Consider the following 16,138-nt stretch of genomic DNA (forward strand, 5'->3'; position numbering starts at 1 on the left):
GGGTCATTAAACCGTCATTCACATTCAAATGTCCGGAGCGTTACGAAATCGAGGTTTGGGATTCGGCACTTTGACTCTCTCTTCTCGGGATGTTTGCTCAAGGCCTTTGTGGTGGGTTTGAATAAAAGCCTAGTGGCCTTTCTCTGCAGGTCATGAGAAAAACAGAAGTTAAACCAGCATCTCTTCCACCCACCTATGGGCGCAATTACCATATCACTTTATTTTTGTGAAAGAAAAGCTATTTAAATTGTATCACATACTTTTAAGGGGCAGGCATCTTTCCAAGAGACAGACAGAACCATAATATGCACACTCATACAGTACAGATTACTTTAGAGCAAAAGTTGGAGTTGGTAAAAAATCCTTAGGCATTTTTTGATTAACCCCATGTAGTTTTACAGAATGATTTTTATAATTATCTTTTAAAACATATTGTAAATGGGTACCTTCATTATTAGAGTGGTTTACCGCTATTGGCTATATTCCTCTCAAGTCTTCAGGCATGTTAACGGATACATTAAGGAGAAATCATCTTCAAATGGAACGGCAAGCCAACTCTGTGATGATTGAGCCATTATGTTTTAATTGGTGGAATATTAATAATGAAAGAAACATGCCTATAGGGAAATTCTCAGTGGAATATTAGAAAAATAACATCTCTATTCTAAATTATCAATCAGTTCCCTTCAACTTTCTTTTTGAGTTGAAAAAAATAACACAATAGGCAAAGATTAAAACAGCTTTTATCATTGTACAGTCCCTCCAGAAAAACGTCATTATGCGATCACATGATTTAACGCGTAAACACCCAAAGTCCGCATGTTAATGCGGGGCCACATTTTTTCAAATACGCTGCACTTTCACAGCAGAAATTGTAGATTTCCGTGCAGAAAATATGCTGGGCTTGCATGATTACATAATTCCTGCATTTTCGTAGGAAAAATCACATATATCTTAGCAGAAAGTGGAAAAATTTTGCATTTACTTTACACAAGCGCAGCCATGTCACCTGTCGCCATGGGAACGTTATGAAGTGACGTGATTATGTGACGTGAACATCAGTGAAAAGCTGAAAATGCCGCAAACAGTTTTTGCAGGTTCTCGCAGCTTTTGCAAGTTACCACAATTTTATCGCATAAAATTGCATAAATATCCCGCATATTCCATCGCATTTTTTAAGAAAACGTGCCCAAGATCAAGGATTTTAATGGAAGGACTGGTTGTAAATGTGGTGTTATGTTGTTCCTGTAGCTCAAATGGGAGAGCATTGCGATAGCATTCCAAAGGTTGTAGGCTTCAAACCTTAGGAACACACATACTGTAATGATAAAATGCGCCCTAAATGTACTGTAAATCGCTTTGGATTAACGTGTCTGGCAAATGCATAAATGTTAATTTTGAACATCTGAACATCAGTCAACACAATTGCTGAGTATTTCTACATAAAATTGGAGTTTCAAAGACCGAATGAAAGCGAGGTTTGAAATTGCATTTCACAATGTGACAAACATCTAACCAATCACATTCAACAGCAGTGAATCAGTACTTTGAGCCATAGATGTGTATGGATGCACATGATTTCAAATCAACATATATTTTTTAACTTGTAAATAATTTTAACTTGTTTTTATAAGTTATGTCAACCAAACGTCAAAGTTAAAATAGTACTGGAGGTTAAATTGACCTGCAAAACCAAGTTGTTTTAACTTCATGCTGCATTTTCTTTTTACATTGTAGCTGCTGCTTCAGCTCTACTTCTGCAACACGAGCATGCTTTGCTTACATTTGCACTGTAAATGCTCTAATTTGTTAACATCAGCGTTAAAAGAGTAGTGCTGCAAATGCATTGTGAAACTGGACTTGGCAGCAGTGTGTCAGAAACTTTCGACTGTAGCATCTATGTCCTGTACATACAGTATGTACAGTATCTATTGTCCCAGCTGGCACTAAAAAGTGCATGCGTGGAATAATTAGCATATTCATATCGATGGTCCGCATATCTAATCAGCATATTCGTGGCTTTACGTATTCTAAATGAGAAAACATGCTACAAGTCTTATGAGACCAGTGCATTTTCTCACTTACATACAGTATGTTTGCTCAAAATGTGATGTATACAATAGATACTGTATATACTTATACAGTATATGGACCTGCTACTTCAATAGCTATCAATTATGTTTAAAAATCATTCCCAGACTCTCTTTTGGGCCCAAATTCTGAAACGCAACCACAGCAGTTGCCATAGTGCACTCCTTATGCCAATAAATTGCCTTTTTCAAACAAGGCAAGCTTACAATTCTGATGCAAGCGTGGTAGGAACAAAGTATAAAAACATAAAATAAATATCTCATGACAGAGAACAGATGCATACTGTGGCATTAAAACATCAGTTAGCCTTATTTTGCTGGAGTAATTGGCGCTGGAATTTATTGTGCTGTGACTTTTGTGGTGGGCTGACAGGCTGACGACTTTGGTCAAAGTAAAATAAACTATGCAGAGTTTAGCAGTTGGGAAAGTCTTGGATGTGGCGTGTCGCATTCCTCTCCAGTGACTTCGCCCTTATGCTGCAGTCTGTTCTTATACTAACTAACAGTCTCGATAGGGCTTTATAGTACACCACATCCTTCCCACTGCCAAACAGACGTAAGAATTTTATAAAGCAGAGCTTGTGGTATATTCATTATTCCTTCAAAAAATCTCTTAAGTGCACTTAAGAGGAAAGGAAAGATAAACGGATACTGGGAGAGGCTTTCACTTTTAATTCGTATACTGTAATGTCTTTCCAGGTATCATATTTGAAGGGAAATGTGATCTCATGAACCCGTCAGAGGTTTCTTTTGCTCTGTTGTAGGTACATAGCAAATAAACATCGGGGATCAGGTGGTTATCACCTTATGTTTTTACATATAATTCAAGTGTATTCTCCGGTAACTGTTTTAAATAAAAGACACATACAGGTGTTCCCAAAGGAGCGCAGTAATCTGATTTATATGCAGCACGCTGGGTCATTACTGTACGCTTACCGCCGCAGCACCCAGGTGTAAAGCTGGAGTCTGTATGGACATAAAGCAACATGTAAAATGCATAGATCGGCATCCAGCCTGTCGACCATGAGGTGAACCGCTGCAGCACTGTCTATACTGCATCCTTTTTCAAACTGCAGAGATCCATGCTGCAGCGTCATGAGAGCGGCAGCTGGCTGACCCAGTTTTACAGCTCTGGTGAGAAATTGAAGTTTTTGCTCAGCACTTTTCAGGTGGCCGAGGGGCAGAAGCTAAAGTCCTATGAGACTCATCCCTCCCTCGCTTATTCTGCGTCGTACCTCTGACGTTTAGATCGCAGTGAAAGTGAGCAGTCAGTCCAGACATCTTCTTTCTTTGTATCCTCCATTGTTGTTTGTCACTTTCCTGTATAGAATTTATAATCTGTTCCCTGTGCTGTTCTGTGCTTAGTAATGAGCATAGAGGGAGTGAGGGGAGGGTGTCATTACTTTCGGGTTTTAATTTGTTTTTAATTTAAAGCAAGGGGATGTTAATTATTGTTAATTCAGTTAACTAAAGTTGTTTAAGGTTCTATAAATCTAAGATGCAAAGCTTCGGGACAAAAATGTTTGAAAAGTCCTAAATCTGTGAGTGGAGAAGGGAAGCAGCAATTTTTCCTTTCCACTCTGAGCATTATTTAATCACTCTTTTCCAACTTTAATTGGATTGCATTGTTCAAATGTGTTTTTTGTTGTTGTTTTTAATAAATCGCACAGAATTAATTTAGTTACTTAATAAAAAGGCTATTTTTATAGCGCTTTTCACAATTTTGCATTGTTGCAGAGCAGTTTTACAAGTAATATACGAAGAGCTCAGATGCAAAACCCTCTAAGTGGGTCAAAAATGCATTCAGGGATTTTTATCAGGCTTTGCTGTTTAGGTTCAGTAATTTCCCTTTAAAGGGACACTCCACTTTTTTTGAAAATATGCTATTTCTAGCTCTCCTAGGGCCCTATTTTAACGATCTAAGCGCATTGTCTAAAGCGCACAGCGCAACGTCTAAACGGGCGTGTCCGAATCCACTTTTGCTAATTTAACGACGGGAAAAATTGTTTTTGCCCCGAGCACATGGTCGAAAAGGGTAGGTCCTATTGTAATGGGAGTATTTTGGGCGTAACGTGCAGTAAACCAATGAGAGTCACAGCTCTCATTCCCTTTAAAAGCAAGTTGCGGTGGCGCTATGTCTAATCCCTATTTAGATGACGGACTTTGTAAACTGAAAAACTAAGCGGAGGTAGAAGATCCCCACTTTAAGATTAAGGTTAAATAATTGTGTTGTTTTTCCCTTATATTTAAATTGTTATTTTTTTATTAAAACCTTTAAAACCCGTTTTCTTTTAGTCATGGAAGTAAAAAGCAGGCTTGTAATTGCTTTAAATGTTTGGCTATCCAATATCATCAAAAAATAATTTACAAGTATGTAAGATAAGGTTTGTACTCTAAAAATACTTTATTTGTAACAAACAGGAGATAAAGAAATTACAAACGGCTCTCCTCACGCACTTTGGACAGCGGTTTTTTTAGCAAAGAGTTTTTTTAAGCATTACTTAGAAATGTTTCTCATCTCACCATATCCACAGGTACAGAGTCATCATACAATAAATCCGTGAGGTAGCATTAAAAAAAAACATTTAAAAACAGACGCATTTGTTTAAAGCAAAGCATTTATTTACTTATCAGGCTGCAGGTAAAGCAGCTCTTTGCGCCTTCTAACGTCTCATAATCAGTCCTCATTTATAAATATGTCCAAGAGACTCAATAATAATCTCTTAAATTCAATCCTTTAATCTTTCATATTTAAAAGCATTCTTGTGCTGCTGCGCATTTATGTACTTTGTGATAAGCAAACCCGCGTTGTCCTCCCGTTTATAGGCGCATATTACTAATGCGCTCTTTAAATAACATAAAACATATTGCGCCATTGACTTAAGACTTTAGACCAGGTTTTTGTTGGTCAATGGCGTAGTCTATTTTAGTTGCCTCAAAATAGCAACGCGCCAACAATGCGCCTGAACACACCTCGTTTTTCAGACCAGAACGCCCATGGGCGCAAAGGGGGCTCAAATGCATTTGCTATTTAAACAACGCGGCGCTAAACGTGAAAATTAGGGTGGAAACTAGCGAAAGACACTTGCGTCACGCATTGCGCTGCATTGCGCCGGGTGTAAGATAGAGCCCCTAGAGTTAATAATTAGATTCTTACTGTTTTGAAATCCATTCAGCTGATCTCCATGACTGGCGCTACCACTTTTAGCATAGCTTAGCATAATCCATTGAATCTTTTTAGACCATTTAGCATTGCCCTCCAAAATAACCAAAGAGTTTGTATATTTTTCCTATTTAAAACTTGACTCTTCTGTAGTTACATCGTATACCATGACAGACGGAAAATTAAACGTTTTCTAGTCACATATGACTAGGAACTATACTCTCATTCTGGTGTAATAATCAAGGCGCAATGATATTTTGCGGAAGCCGAAAATAGTCCCCTTAGTATCTTTCAATAGCAATAACTCTTTCGTTATTTTTTATCGTGATGCTAAATGGTCTAATCAGATTCAATGGATTGTGCTAAGCTATGCTAAAAGTGCTAACGCCAGACCCGGATATCAGCTGAATGGATTCCAAAATGGTAAAAATCAAATGTTAACTCTAGGGGAGCTGGAAAATTGGCTTTTTTCAAAAAAAAGTGGAGTGTCCCTTTAATGGCATTGAAAAAGTTATTAGTCAGTAATTGAATGTTTCGCTACAAAACCCTCCAAGTGCATGTAAAAATATACATGTCTAAAAAAAGTCAACAGTCACTCTTCACTGTCCTTTCTGAATAAATTTACAAGGCTCAAAAATTCAGTCAATATTCGAATATATTCAGTAAACCCTCTTTTAACTGGTTAAAAACTCTTGAACCTTGACATATGCGCCGTCATTTATCTAATTCGTCTTATGTGCACTGAAATAGCAACTTGGATGAAAAATCATTAATGGATTCAACAAACTGGCATTTCTGAATGCCTGAGGCAGTGATTTATGGAATTTAAAGCAAAAATATTTGATGAACGTATAAAACGAGCATTTGGTCAATATCATTATCTCATTTTTTGGATGGCATTTAGCAGCTTTACCATCTGAGCTCTTCAGATATTTGTAGGAATACATAGTAGGGTGAATTGCCCTAAGGTGGGTCAATTTTCTATTATAGACTTCTTTGAAATGTGCTTCCTAATTAATTATTTCTCCACACTCATACATGACTGGACATTTGAGAGGTCATGTTTTTTTGTGATGTCATAGTTTCACTGGCATTTATGTATTTTGGGGGACCTACAAACTAGAGGTCTTCACGGGTCCACTTAGATCTGAAAACCCAAGGTCCGACCCAAGACCCAATCGGGTTTGGGTCTAGAAGTTTCATGTGTGCCTCGGACACGGGTCGGGTAAAATAATAGTGGCATCGGGTCTCGGGTAATTTAAAATGAATGTGTTTTTGCCGAACCGACTTGAAGACCCGAACTCTCAAGTGTGTACGCGTCTATGTCCTTTTCAAACATCTCATCTGTTTGCCAAGAGCGCCTGCAACATTGTGTGGCTGGCGGTAGGTTCATTTTCGCTGAGACAGACACGTTAGTCAATATAAAATGTACATTTTAGTCGGAGCCGATGGTGTAGTGGACAGTGCTCCGACACATGGTGCAGACGCACTTCTGGCGACCCGATTTCAAATCACGGCTCGAGGTCCTTTGCCAATCCCATACCCCTTTCCTTCACCCTATACTTTCCTGTCACCCCCTCAATTACTTTCTGTCCAATAAAGGCAAAAATAACCCACAAATATTTACATTTTAGCGATTACCTTGGTGTCGTCGTCAGATAACAAATTGAGCAGCGGGCCAAATCGGTTGCGAGACCAGCTGGGTTTCTTTCGGTCTGACTGCTGCGTGCGGGCTGCAGACTGAACACATGTCGGTGACACATGTCGGACTCGTGTCTAATTTTCTCGGCTACATTCCTTTGGACACGAGAAGACCTCTACTACAAACACTAGACCGTATGTATCCCATATGACGCAGTGTCAGGCAATTCACCCTATTTATGGTAAAGATTTTAAGGGTACATTTCCTAAGACTTTTTAAGATGTCAATTAAATCTTTGGTGTCCCCAGAGTACATATAGATAATTTATTATAGCATGTTAAAATTCCTACTTTGTAGTGCAGGTTAAGGGGCGGTATTATCCCCTTCTGACATCACAAGAGGAAACAAATTGAATGACCCTTTTTTCACATGCTTTGAGAGAATGGTTTACCAAAACTAAGTTACTGGGTTGATCTTTTTCACATTTTCTAGGTTGATAGAAGCACTGGGGACCCAATTATAGCACTTAAACATGGAAAATGTTAGATTTTCATGATATGTCCCCTTTAATAGTTTTATTGCCATTTTTTAAGATTTGAAATAGTGATACGTACTGTGAATTTAATTGTCTGTAGGCTTGTAATTGGGCCTTTACAGGGTCAAGTTCACACTCAGGTTACTTAGATCAAATTCATAGTGCTATTTAAGCATGGGTATCAAAATTTTCATAAGATCTACAGTATATCAGCAATTATTGTACTTAAGTAAGTGTCTGTGGGGTTGTATTCGGACCATTATGTTTATAGTGCTTTTAATTAACATTCAATTGACAGCTCAAGTTGTTTAATAAATTATGAATGTCTGGGCAGAAGGTACATTAATAAAAGAGATACGTACAAGTATCACCAATTTATAAAAACTTAATGAAGTGTTTCTTACATGACATGTCTCTTTAAATTCTAGGGATCTCTGATTGTCTACACCTTATGATTGATTTTATTTACTTTGGTAATTGCTTTCCAAAACATTTAACAATAGAGTAATAATAAGAAATTCCTTTTAAAAATCTTACATTTTATTGACAGTTGCTTAGATTACAGTGTTTTACAAATTTACTTCATTTGGACTACTAATAGACCATGGAAAAGACATAGCAACGCTTCAACTTTAAACCAAAATGTTCTTCGCTCCAGGCAAAATCACACTCCATTCCCTTTCCACTTCACATCGCTCACGAACTCTGGCTAAGGTGCAAACTCCATGCTGAGCTTTTGAGCCAAGCTAAACTATGATTGAATAAAGTCCAAGAAATAATCAAATGAAGTCATCCCAAGGATTACACAGAGGCGCGTCTTTAAAAAGAGCCCCGTCCCTTGTCTTAAACCTTTTGTAGTGGTGGGCTTCCACGAGGAAAAACAAGGCTGTGTAATTATATTTCCTGCAGACAGGCTGAGTGTGCCTTTGACAAAGGGCCGATTCTCTTGGAGACATTTGAGGAACGTTGGGGATCCTGGGCTAATTATCTCAGTTCTGCCAGGTTGTGGGGGCGCTGGGACACCCATCTCATTGGTCGACTCAGTCAGAATAGCTTGAGATTAGAGCGAGGTGAGAGGGAGGTGGAGTCCGCCCCTGCAGTGGAGAAGACCATAATTGAGGTCATTGCAAATTTTTGAAGGAATCAAGCACAAACGTTTGGGTGGCGGACAATGAAGCTCTCGGTTTGTCTCCACACACAGTTTGGCAGTCTTCTATGGCATTGTTACCCTCGCCTTCATTTAATTTCCCAGCAGTCCGCTTTAGATCACACTGTCTTAAGTCTCTAGATGTAGCTTTGAAAAGGCTATGAAAGAAGTGCATGCTGGGAGCTGGGACCCTGGGTCCTGTCTATGGTCAGCTATTATCCTCTCTTTTGTTGACAGCTTTAGGAAAGAGGTGGTTTCGTTGCGGGCATATTTTAATATTCTCGGTTAAGGCTAATTTGAAATGGGTTTGGAACCCATCAGTGAGCTTGACATCTTCATTCAACAGCCTCTGCCAGATTTACAGCTCTCCAGCGGCCGACAGCAGCAGGTCATGCTGGTGCTGAGCTCAGTGGTCTTGCCAAACCTGACCTACTAAGCTGTACAACAGTAATGAGCTGGAAGCTCATGCAAGCGAGTTAATGCGCTTTTATTGTCACAGTTCACCTTTTAGAGCTGTGATGCCATTCAACCCACCTCCAACCTTAAATGAAAGTTGACAGAGGAGAAGTCACAGTGAAATCCCCCAGAGGAAAATAGGTTGTCAGTGGGCTGCAATGTACCTGACAGATGAAACAATATGACAAAGATAAACAGCTTTGGGACACCAATAAAATACTATTGGAATTTTAAATTTTCATAAATCGTGTTTTTCTTTTTTGTCTATTTTCTGTCTTTCTTTTTTTTCGGATTGTTGGTGAGTTTAACATAGCTCAAGGATAGAGTGCTGAGAAAATGACGAAGTGGCACCTCGATACATCACCACCCCCTTTCCAAACATTTTATTAATGATTTAGCCCAGTCTGGAGCTTGGAGACTCAACTCCCACTCTTTCTAGCACACTGAACTTTACTCTAATGCACTATTGATTTATCATAATGATTTGCATCAGCTGGATCACAAATATATGCTTTTCTGAAGCCGGTTAATGGGATTTGTACGAAAACTGCAACGTCTCATCAAATAAACAACTTCTGAAACGTCCCAGAGATGCATTTCACATCAGTAAGTATATTTGCTTCGATTAAGTCAAGCTGATAGATCATTGATTATTTATGTTAGTTAGCAGAATATTTTAGAGCGTAGCACTAACAACAAACCGACATTAATATTATGTTGGCTACTGCAAGTTATTTATATTAAGTGCTGGTTACTGTGGATCATGTCAAAACAAAGCATTAGTTACCATAGTAATCTTTTGACAACATCATAAATCATCAACACGAAATAGAACCCCCCCCCCCAATAAATAACTTGCATTACAAATTTAATAGCATAATAGACTGTTAAATGCACTTTGGACTGGAAGTATACTAATAGTGTAGATTCTGCAGCTTATATGTTTCAAACAGAGATGGCGATAGAGAGGCTAAATTCAAATCTACTAGACATGCTGTTTTTGATTCTCTTGTTAATCTGATGTCACACTAACAAAGCCCTGCACAGATCCAACAACTGACTGTTTAACTTTACTCAAAAGCTTGTCCCAGACTGTATTCGTAGGAATCAGATATATTTTTCCGAAAGCAATCGCTAATTTGCATTTAAAGGTAGACTTCACAGTGAAAAGAGCACTTTTTTGCTCCCACCCAAATAGGGGTATTTTGGACATGCTATAACAAATGATCTGTCGGGTATTTGAGCTGAAACTTCAAAGACACATTCTAGGCACACCTGAGATTATACATCTTGTAAAAAGGGCCCTTTAAAAGATTGCAGCTTTAAGAAATAATGGATTTCAGGTAACAATGCAAACATTCATTATCCTTTATGCTGAGTTTACACCAGCCGCACTTCAGGAGTCAAAATCGCGTCTACCGCGCCTAGTTTGCCGCTTGAACAGTTTGAATGCATTCGCGCATGTAGAGCGGAGTAGACGCGTGGAAAAAGCAAGCATTTGATGCGCTTCAGAGGCAAAATCTGCTTCTTGTGGGAGGGGAAGTGCTATGCGGTTGTCTGTTTGCAAGATGACTGATGGTAATTGTGCATTTATCGAGAGAGTTACTGGTTTGTATTTGGTAACCTTACTATAGGGGGAAAATAAACGGCGCGGGTCGATAAAGAAATGTGTATTTACAACTTACCAGGTTGCCGGATGTCCTCACTGACACTCTACCAAGCGAGGGAGGTCATTTTTATTCCTGTCTCTATAGAAATAAGAACTTGTGTCGTATAGCTCCCGGTGACTGCTGCGGACAATATCAAGCATTCCTTCATGTTGAATGAGTGACTCTGAGCAGGGCTGCCTCCACAGCAGCAAGCAGGCTCCTGATTGGTTAACGCGGCGCAAAATTTCCGCCGAAGTTCACATTTTTCAACTTGGGCGTCAGCCGGCAATTCGCTTCAAACACAAAATGCACAAAAAAGCACCATTCGCGCGTACCGCACACAACGCTCAATTCACGCACAACGCTCAATTCGCGCCTTTCGCACAGGCTAGACGCGGGAATGAAGTGGAAATGCGTCTTCCGCGAAGCGCCAAATGCCTCATCTGCGCCGCAGGACCTCCAGACGCGCGTCAACGCATCTTCACATTGACTTCACTCACGCTTCACGCCTCTACCGCGGTTGGTGTAAACGCAGCATTAGGCCGATTCTGAATGCAGCGTTACAGATAACGACACAATTATTGTGATCTGATGAATTATTGCAAACCTTAAAACATCACTCTATAACTTCAATACAAGTACCTTATAAAGCTCAGTGAAATGCTAAAACATGCCCAGTTTTTACATGCCCATTCTTCTATATCAACATGGAAGGAAAGTTGATCTTGACTTCCTGTTCATGCGGACATTAATAAACTACTATTGCTAATAAACGAATTGTTACAAAATGATAATTGTTAAGCTGTTTGAAAAAATCAAACTTGAACGACTATGTTTGAGCGATATGCACAATCGCTGCAACTGTTTTGTGAATTCATCCAAAAATGTCCCTTTTCATCTCTAGAGCACCTACAACAGAAACAAAATTACACAGCTCAAAAAAAATATGTAATGTAACCTCAGACGAAACCTTCCAAATAACTGTTTGATTGGTTTTTCGTCAGAAAACCGAAGCATGTAGAGACGTTGAAGCCATAAAATGTTTCCTTAGCAGTATTTTGTTGTTGTTGCAATCAGATTGGAATGTATTTAATTTGAGGCTCATGGGGTGAGCTGTAATATGTATTCGTATAATTAAGCCAACTCCTGCCAACAGGACAGCGATGTGCGTTCCACATCCAGCTGTCTTAAAATGCGTCTCCATAAAACCACGATTCTCTTGCACCCTCATCCGCCCTTGGCAAAAATGCATGGAATATTTAAGGGACATTGTCATTCCCAGCCACTCATTCGAAGCCCAAACTGTTTGAGGTGCGTCCACCTGAGTTTTTCTCCCCTGATTATCAATTGAAGAGGCGTGTATTGCAGTATTCATATGCATGTTTTCCATATCCGTGCTAGCTATGGGGATATTTAAGTCTAACGAGCGTTTTGGAACGTGCGTCCATGAACTAACACTTGACTGTTCTTACTTAAACAATATCTATCTAACCTAATGTTAAATTCTTATCGTGTTTTGTCTGAAAGCAGCACATTTTTCCATTCACTTTACATTCTGACACCTCGGCTTCGCTCTGCAGTACCCGTGTTTCAATCTACTGAGGAATTCCTCTCAACTGTAGTGGCACTGAAAGTGGTAATTGTGGGAAGAGGAAAAAATAAGAAAAAAAACAAAGTCTGTTTCCCTCATGTTTGCCAAAAGGTCTCCCGCTCCCTTCCGTGCACTCCTATCCAGAAAAGTAGGATTACGTGTCCATTGAGGCCAGTAAATCTCCAAACCCCAATTACAGCACTTTTGGTGATTTATGGGTTTATTTTAATGACACATTAAAATGCAATTAGTATTGGTATCCAATATAAACTTTAGGCCTCCAATGAAAATCCAGAACTGTAAATGACAACCTCGCTCTCTTTCCACATCGAGTGGTTGTTTGGCAGGGTGGGTGGTGATGTTTTCCCCGTTGGCTGGAATTGAACAATCCTAAATGGCTGATCTCCTAAAGCAACTAGGTTTATACTTAGTAGAGGTTTCACATTGGGGAATTTGAGCCATTGTGAGTTTATGTTATGTTTTGGTTTAATAATGGACACATTTCTAGGCTCTTGTTTGCTCAGCATGGAAACCTTAAAGGGAAAATTCACAAAAGAAATTCTGGCATTATTTACTCATTTGTTTCACAGAACCGAAAAAGGGGTTGGAGAATCACAAGTGAGTGAATAATAACAGCTTTTCTTCAATGCAGAGACAGAAGAAGCATTGACCTCAGAAACTCTGAATTTTCTCCACTTATGTGTTGGGAAACATTTTCTGTCAATAACTCCTGTGACCTACAGATGCCAAACTAAAGACTGTCTACCCGCAGAACGATAGACATCTTTACACGCGGCAACATACAGAAATAGCTCAGAGATCAGGCGATTGTGTTCAGAGATGCCTCACAGCATACTGATTACTATTTCTCTCTGAGAGTAGTCAGTTTCCTCAGACACAAGACTGCAAAATTAAAGAACTCTGTGATGCAGAATTGCTGCTATTATATCTGAAGAGTTTGGTTCCAAAACGCAAAAAAAATTCATTTTGACTAATTTCGGTAAAAATGTGTTTTCTATAGGAAGAAAGTGACAAGATGAAAACCACTATTTTCTGTTACGAATTTTCACATAGCATCTTTAGGTTAAAATAACATTAAAATTTCAAATCCATAATTTGATTTTCAAAAATTTAGTATAAAAACTGGTAATTTTTCGGCAAAATGCAATTAATCCATGACAAGATTTTTTTTCAAAATGCTGGAAGACTGGCGTTTATCACGCTTTGGTAAAAAAAGGGAGAAAGAAGACAGAATAACACGGCGGATTTCGGATTTTCCGTAAAATTAAGAATTTACTTTTTAATACTGACCTGATACAATACTGATTTTGATGGTAACATTTTTTTTTTAATGCCGTTTATCGCGTTTTGGAACCAAACTCTTCATATGTTCTAGTGATGGGAAGTCCGACTCTTTTTGTGAATCAGTTCTTTCGGACAGTTCGTTTCAAAGATTCACCAGTTCTTTAACGTACTTTACGTAATGACGTCATTCGTATCTAATTCTATCATTCAGGAGGGTAAAATACATTTAAAAAATTCAAAAATTCCAACTAAAGCACATTTAAAAACTTTTAACAGAAATCATGATCAAGCTCATAGCAACTTAAAATATAATCTGCACACACACACTTAACAAATACATTTTAGTCAAAACAGTGTTTAATATAATTAGCTGCTCCATGCATATTTCGCGTAAGTTTTATGGTAAAATTAAATAAACTTACTTCATGTCTGTCAATCATCTTAGTTCATGTAGGCTATAGTATTAGCACAGCAACTCACTGATGTCCGTAGCGTTTGGATCACGCTAGCTCAGTATCCACAGTTCTTTGATTAGTTCTTTAGATGCGTCCGATAGAAACTGTTCTTAAATCAGTGACTGGTGACTCCATAAATGCAGCAACCTGTTCCTGACTCGAGAGTCGCTGTATCGTGCTTTTCAGTAACACATGTGCAGTATTAACAGCTCATCAAGTCGGACACGTCCGATAGAAACCGTTCTTGATTCAGGTATTCATTTTATCGGTGACTCTGGAATACCAGTATGTTTGTTGCGCATGCTCAGTATCAACAAAATTCACCATGTCTCGGTTTAGTCAGTGATAGTGTTGGGGAGAGCTTCTACGAGTTAGGATACGGATTACTCTGTCTTAATTAGAATCGGAATGACTGTCGAGCACATCTGAAAGTGAGTAACTTGTGGATCATTGCTGTCTCGAGAAACAAAATTTTTAAAAGATTAAGTACGATTATGTGTAATGATTAAAGTCGTTCAATGAAAATAACCAGTTCAAAAGAACGATTTGTTCAAGAAATGGACATCACTAACATGTTCATCTCACATTGATTCTACAGTGTGAAAGCATTCAGTGAGCTGCAGAGTAAAGCAAAAGTTAAGGAAAAAGACATTTACCCACAGTGTTAAGGTTTCTTTAAGAGGGCGAATGAAATCAGAACAGACAAATGAAATAAGACATGAGAGAGTCAACAACAGATGTAAGAGAAGGATCAGAGATCAGCTTGCCTATGGTGACAGCCTGGATGAGAGAGATGACCCATTAGCCAACAGGCAGACTGACTCTGACATCCACTGGACTGACCGCAGATAAAGCATCAACAACAGCCTCTAATCTCAGTTCCTTTCACTTAAGATTGGCCGGCAAGCGTCTAGTTTTAACCCCCCTCCCAGTCTACACATTCACGTCGGAAGGGCTTTCGGCAGCACTTTTCCCTCTCCATCTCTCTCCCATAAACTAATTAACACGCGTAGAACATATGGCCGCAAGCACGGGGAAGTAATCATATGCAAATCTCTGAGATGTATTATAGAGGCTTCATTTTGCCTGGGATGCACGCCACGAAAACTGTCAGGACAATGCAATGAGGAAATATCCCACTCTGCTGTGTCCGTGTCCATGGAGACCAAAGAAGAATATCAATTCATGTTTCTCTCTTTCTTGATAGTCTTAAGATCGTATTTATTTAGTGAAGGAAACTATTTCACCAACCACTGCACTTCACCGTCAAATATACTGTATAGTCATGTGGAACAAAAGTGTCTGGTTTATTTCAGGGTAAAATGAATTTGATGGTATACTGTAAGTGCGACGTTTGCAATTGTTCAATAATCCCACTAACTTCTTGGAATAAATTTCTTAATAAATCTCAACTACACTCTTAAAGAAAAATGTCAGGCTGTATGGTTTATAAAGGTACCTTTAACATCCACATATTATTTCCGTTGGACAAAAAGCTCTTTGTAGAGGAAAAACCATACCATGATTTTGAAAAATTAAGAAAGTAATGCTTTCCTTAAAGTCACAATGAAAGAGAAGTAGCAATTATTTTATTTTCTCTGTGGGGACGAACAGTATACCCGAGTAAAACTGCTTCTGAAATGAAAAACATAGGGTTGGACTTGAAATTGTTATTCGAGAATTTTTTGGATCGTTGGAAGTTGGGTCATGTTGCTATTTGCTGCTATCTTTTTCCAGGCTCCGCCCACTCGGCATAGCCTGTGACTGGAAGTGAAGAGAGAACGTTTTGAGGAAGTGAGGAGATTTGCGTTTTTGATTAAAGCACATGAATTTTTAAAAATGAAGCTCAATATTTGAAGGAAAATGTGTTCGCGTGGTTTATGTGTTTAAAAAAACACATTATTTTCCACATACCGTACATTTTGTAGCTCTCTTCCTAAATGCTCTGATTTTGAAAACTCATAGATTTAAAAAGCTCTATATCCCTGATTGGCCAGCTAATCTGTACGTTGTGATTGATCTAAATACGTCTAAAGTCAGCCGGAAATGTGACTCTCCTTACCATCTTTGAAAGATTCGGTCACAATGCAAAGCTAACAGGTGTT

The sequence above is a fragment of the Misgurnus anguillicaudatus genome, chromosome 18 (genome assembly GCF_027580225.2).
Source record: "Misgurnus anguillicaudatus chromosome 18, ASM2758022v2, whole genome shotgun sequence".
NCBI lineage: Eukaryota > Metazoa > Chordata > Actinopteri > Cypriniformes > Cobitidae > Misgurnus > Misgurnus anguillicaudatus.